The sequence below is a fragment of the Citrus clementina genome, unplaced genomic scaffold (genome assembly GCF_000493195.1).
Source record: "Citrus clementina cultivar Clemenules unplaced genomic scaffold, Citrus_clementina_v1.0 scaffold_6, whole genome shotgun sequence".
Classification (NCBI taxonomy): domain Eukaryota; kingdom Viridiplantae; phylum Streptophyta; class Magnoliopsida; order Sapindales; family Rutaceae; genus Citrus; species Citrus x clementina.
This window is the reverse complement of record NW_006262139.1, coordinates 2,840,734-2,847,088: the sequence shown is the minus strand read 5'-3', so window position 1 is coordinate 2,847,088 and position 6,355 is coordinate 2,840,734. Positions and strand designations below refer to the sequence as shown.

Here is a 6,355-nt window from a genome sequence, read left to right as displayed (position 1 = left end):
CTTCGCTTATTCACTTCTACTTCTACACTTTATTTGCCTGTAATATACTTTTATAATTTTGATTTTGGTTTTTCATTTTTAAACAATTTCTTTTTTTATTATGTATAATTTCAATATAAGATTTTTTATTTATTACATTGTAAAAATGTAAAACTATTAAAAATTATTAGAGTAATTATTAGATCAATTTGGTAAAAATAAAATCTATTTATAGGAATATAACTGCAAGAGACTTAATTTGAACCCTGCTCACTTGATTTAGATAGAGATGCTAAAATCTTCCACGGGTTTGGGGTCTCATGGAGCCCCATCCTAAATGGAAAAAATTTTAAATAATTTTTGGAGAATGGAGTAGGAAATGGAGAAAAAATAATCCTAAAATTCTTAACGGGGTGGGATTTGGTTTTGTACACCTCACCCCCACCCCCACCCCACCCCACCCCACCCCACCCCAATCCACATTATATATAAATATATTTTTAATTCATATTTAATAATTTTTACTTTATCAACTATAATGTCAATTAATAAATTTATTTTTAGTTTTTATATAATATAAATATGATATGAATAAAAGAAAACATTACAATATAATCATTTTTCAACTTTAAAACATTGTTATTTTTCTTTTCTTTTTTAAGGTGCTGCTTTTTAAATATTTTTTAATTTTGATATCATTTTAAGATATTGTTTCAAACTTTTAGAGATTTTTTAAAAATAATTTAAATATTTTATAATATGGTGATGATTTTATTTTAAGTCTCTAATTTTTAATTTACTAAAATCGTGCATCTATACCTACTGTAAAATAGATAAATGAGGAATAGAATAGGGGTAAGGAAATCATTCTCCACATGGAGATTCCTCATTCCCCACCTCACTAAATTTATTGGGGAATGAGGTGGGGAATGGAGGCAAAAAAATTTAATGGGGTGGGAATGGGTTAGGCCTCCCCACCCCCACCCCACCCAATTGCCATCCCTAGATTTAGATTGAGTTTTTTTTTTATTTAAAAAACTAGGGAGAGGCATAGTCTAAAATTAATATTTTACTTCATATCTCTCTGAAATTCAAATGCAGGTAGTCTGCTGGAAAAAAAAATGCTGTCTGAAAATTATTGAGTTAAGCCCCTAGAGATAAATGAAGTTTTTTAACATGCTATTTTATAAATGAATGTCATGGCAATTTATAATTTAGATTCAAATAAGATAAATATAAATATAATTGAATTAAAACTATAATTTTAAATGTCTTTTATTATTTTTTTAATCATATTTGTGGGTACGAAAATGTTTTTCATTTGCTAGTGATAATGATAAACATCTTATTGTGTAAACTAATACTATAATGATATGGGTTCGGCTATGTCAGAATCGCTCCATAGTGGAACACTCTTTCATAACCACACGATTAAAGTTATAATGTAATTTTTATTATTTATAACTTTACGTGTGTGGCTATGATTCGCGCTCTACCTTAAAATTACTCTAACATAGCCATGACCTAACGATATATATGCTTTCAAAATTGCACTTTTTAATCTGATATGGCACTATTATTCCATCAAATTGGATTATTCAAAAAGCGTTTAATATTAGGTTATTGAAATTTAGTTTATGTGAGGTTGTTGTGAATTATCTAATCTATCTTCTTTTTGCCTCTTTTTATTTGTCCTATTTTTAACGTCCATTAGGATATAATATACATATAATTATTATACAAATTATTTTTGAACAAACTAATGTGAACAACATGACTTATAAATTTTAAAAATTAAAATTAAAACAGCTAAAAAAACTAAATTGACAAATTTATTTTATTTTATTTTCTAAAATTTACGTTATAATTTAAATTACATATGCACCAACTAACAAACAAATTAATAATATATCAAAATAAATATCAATAAAAAAATTTCATCAAACTAAAGAATGTGACTTGGACCATTATTTTGACATGAAAAATGACAATGAGTTTCGGTTGCATTAATGAATCTCGAGAATGTTGTATATATAGTAAAAGACATTACTTCTAAAAGTCTATGCAAATTTGACTTTCAAACGGTCATCGAAGGTACGCTGGCCACGACTCTGCTGTTTGATGGTCTATACAAATTGGGCTTTGTATTATGCGGCCCGCATCCTCTGGGTCCGGACCAAGAAAGTATTTTTAACATCCCTAAACCAGTTATCTAGAGAGACAATTGCTAGACCAAAAATCACAACTACAACGTTGAAAATTTGCTAACTAAGACCATGATATATGCAACAAATTGTCACAACATGCAAGTAATGATCGAAGCTACTCATTGCTCCTGTGTAAGTATGGGTTGGACTAAAATATATCTTGAATTTTATAAAGAAATGGCCTAAATATTCAGAAATGATCCAATACTTTATTGCCTAAATAAAGCGTGGCAAATACTTTGCTTTGGTCTAAAATCAAATCTACATGGGAACAATAGTAGAATTGACATAATAGCAAAAACTTTCGTCTATTCTAATAACATTGTTAAGTGTCCAATAGTAGTCATATTTTGAGAATTAAAAATTGATTAATTTATTAATTAACATTTTAGTAAACATTTTTAAGCTAGCTTAATATCAGTCGAGACATTATTGCCATATGAGCTTAGTGTCGTGGGTTGCTCGAATTTGTCACCAATGGAGGCTAACTTCGCATATGTGAGTACGTTTAGTAAAAATCCACCTAACAATGGGATGTGCTTAGAAGTGGGGTGCGCTTTGCTAACCAGTGAGATGTACTTAGCAGCATGGTGCACTCAGCACTGGGCCGCTGTATATAACTAGCCAACTGTGGTGCACTTAGCGATCAATCAAGCCCGGCCCGAACTCTAGACTTTTCTACAATTGTAAATATCTTAGAGTTTTTTAGACTTTTGCATTTAGATCCTATGAGATATTTGTGCAACTTGCACCCACTTGAGAGGGAGCCACTACAACAAATATGACTTTTGATAGCGCTCAAAAAATGTTATATTATCGTTATTATAGCATTTATTTAATGTCGTGATTGCCCATGCTATCTTTTCTCTATAACATTTTTAAACACCGCTATCGATGTATAGCGGTTGTTAAATGTTGTTATAAAACTATAATAACATTTATTTAACGTTATCAAATATTATGATAGAGCGTTTTTTGGAGTGCTATTTGTTTATAACGTTTTTTAAATGTTAAAGGAATAATTGTTATTAAAGTAATTTATAGCTTTTATATCAATGTTATAATTTAGCCGAAGAGTCTATAGCATTAGCTGAAACGCCATAACATGTTTTCATGCTACAAACTGTTGATAGCATTTTATGAAGTTTGGTAATGCTATATTAATCTTTTCTGGAATGCCATTGTGCTTGGTTAATTTTGTAACTTTTTTTTTACTTTATAGCATTTATCATATATTTACAACATAATCGAATACAATATGATTTATAATTAAAACTGACAATTTTAACAAAAGGAATACACTACATTTCATTAATTCATGAACAACAAATACCATCAGGCATTTTAAGAGTGAAAAAATTAATATCATACATATATAAAAACAAACTAAAGTTAATGTCCAAAAGAAGACCTAGCATTACAGTAAACATCATTCAAAACTGTGAATGCCAAGTTTAACAAATACCAATAGTCACTCCAACAATGTTATATACCATTAGACCCATCAAAATCATCTAGCCAAAACACTACCCTTAGACCCATCAAAATCATCTAATCAAAACACTAAGTCGAAATATTGTCTTCAATTAAACTTTTAACCATTCATACCAAAATTAATCTTCCATAACAATAATCGCTTCTGTTGGCCATGCAATTGAACTTCCCAAAGCATCTTCTATTGTTTCCATATCTGCATATTTTTTCCACAACTCAGCAGAAGGATTTTTCACCTCATCTACCCACACACGAGAAGCATTTTTTTCGAAGAGCTACACAATGAACCATTGCATTAGGATCATTTGTTACCCAACGTCCTATTGCAACTACTTCATCTACTTCAAGCCAATTCAACAACTTGCACTTTTGGCCTTTCCGATTTGGGCTTACATGCTGTACTCTATTGATCACATATAAAATAAATTGGCATAATTTCTCATTTTTAACATATATAAATATAGTAATCTTCAAAACAATATTAAGTATTTACCTCTGGGGCACACATGGTACATCCCCAATGTTCCTAAAATACAGGGCAACTTCAAAAAATCACAAAATATTCTACAAAAACGACATTAACATGAAACTACTTTTAAATGAATGCTACTTAAGTCTAGAATATAATAATATTCATGACTCATTCTAGAGTATAACGGATAAATACAGTTTATTCATTGTTTCCAGGTCTGTCAGTAAGTTCTTTGTCAGTGTTCTTCAAATACAGGGTTGAATTCAAAATATCACAACAAATTCTACAAAAATGATATTGACATGAAACTAATTTTAAATGAAAGCTAATTAAGTCTAGAATACCAAAATATTCAAGAATTACTCTAGAATATAACCAACCAGTACAGTTTATTCATTGTTTCCAGGTCTGTCAGTAAGTTCTTAAAATACAGGGTCAGCTTCAGAAAATCATAAAAAATTATACAAAAATGATATAAACAATTCTGCATACATTATCTTAACATGACAAATACAAAAGTTTACTAGGTACAAGTGTTTCCATACCTAATAAAAGTGATCGCACAGAATTGCTGAAATGAATCAAAATATATCCTCGTACGACATGCTTTATAATGAACTGCATAAAAGAAAAACATCTAACTTCCATATAGAAGATCCACATTTAGGACATGTTTCACTTTTCTCTAGGTCATTTCTAAACAAGCAACAGTCATTAACACAAGCATGTATCCTTATACAATCTAGTTGAAATGGTTTCAATAACATTTCAACTGATCGAGTAGAATTCGGAATAGTATTTAATTCGGGTAACATATCACACAAAATCTCCAAGAGGTTATCAAAACCCTTATTTGAGTATCCGTACATAGTCTTGTGCTTATATAAGACAGCCGCTGCAGATAACCTAGTGTACTTTGGGTACAATGGGATTTCAGCATCTTCTACAAAATTCATTGGGTAATTATCTTGCTGCTCATCAACATTTTCATGAACACCTCTATAATGATCATCTACATCTCTAGACATGCTATATGTATTAGTCATTTCGACATCAATACCTTTTTTCCCTAACTGTTCCCCATGCCATATCCAAGTAGTGTAAGACATATCCATCCCGTCTTTCAACAAATGCAATACAATTGTTTCACCATTTTGATGACATAGGTTTTGACATTTTTTACATGGACATCTCACTAAACCTTGGTTTTCTACATTTAATGTTGCATTTTCCACAAACTTTTTTACTCCTTCACGATATCCTTTTGTATTTCTACAAATAAACATAAAATATCAATTAAAATTAATAACATTATAAGAAAATAGTAAATGCATAATTGTTATTTGGTGAGTTAAAAAACCTTTTAAGTTGAACCAAGTTTTGTCCATCATCTTAAAGTCCTCACTTGACCTGAGACCATGGAGCCATAAAATATATAAAAAAGAAAGGATATTTTTATTATTTTTACAGCTAAAAGGAAAAAAAAAAGCAAGTAATAGAAAGCTTAAAGCTTTGTATTATTTTTATTATTCCTTTTGATCTTTTAAAGCACGTAACAAGCTTAAAGCTTTGTACATACCTGATGGATTGATTTGAGAAGATGAACCAGCTACTTTTGACCGATTAGGAAAAGGGAAAAAGAGAAAGTTTAGAGCTGCAGAGAGAAAGAGATGAAAGGGATTTGGAGAAAATTTTGGGCTTTTTCTTGGGATGGGAAGAATGGGCGCCAATATAAAAAAATTAGCGCCATTTTGGATATTTTTTTATAATAAATTTTATAACACTTTATATAAAGTTATCTTTTCAATATTTATTTTATAATGATTTTTTTATTTCTATAGCATTTTATAAATGTTATAATTTGTTTTTTCCAATAGCTTTTACAAATAATGTCATAAAAACTATTAAGTAACAATTTATTTTATAACTTTTTTTTACAAAATGCTATGCTAACTAACGTTTTTATAACTTTTAAAAAATATGTCATAAAAGTAATGTTATACATCTAATAAAATTTTAGTTTAATAGCAATTTTTATAAAAAATGCTATAAAATGTATGATTGTGATGACATTTCATATAAAACGCTATAAATTAGTGCTATAACAAGTCATATTTGTTGTAGTGAGCTTCCTCACCTAGCATCCAACAACTATAAATAAGGGTGAGCCTTCCTCATTTGCACACCACCATACCACACACAC

At 29.5% G+C, this 6,355-nt stretch overlaps 1 long non-coding RNA gene across 1 annotated transcript; it reads right to left on the bottom strand.

Moving 5' to 3' along the window:
- Positions 1-5,512: 5,512 nt before the first annotated feature.
- On the bottom strand, positions 5,513-5,850 carry LOC18038555. The gene is made up of 2 exons (XR_002904956.1): positions 5,732-5,850; positions 5,513-5,562 (listed from the first exon to the last, which is right to left on the bottom strand). It is a non-coding gene; the product is annotated as an uncharacterized LOC18038555 (long non-coding RNA).
- Between the last annotated feature and the right edge of the window lie 505 nt (positions 5,851-6,355).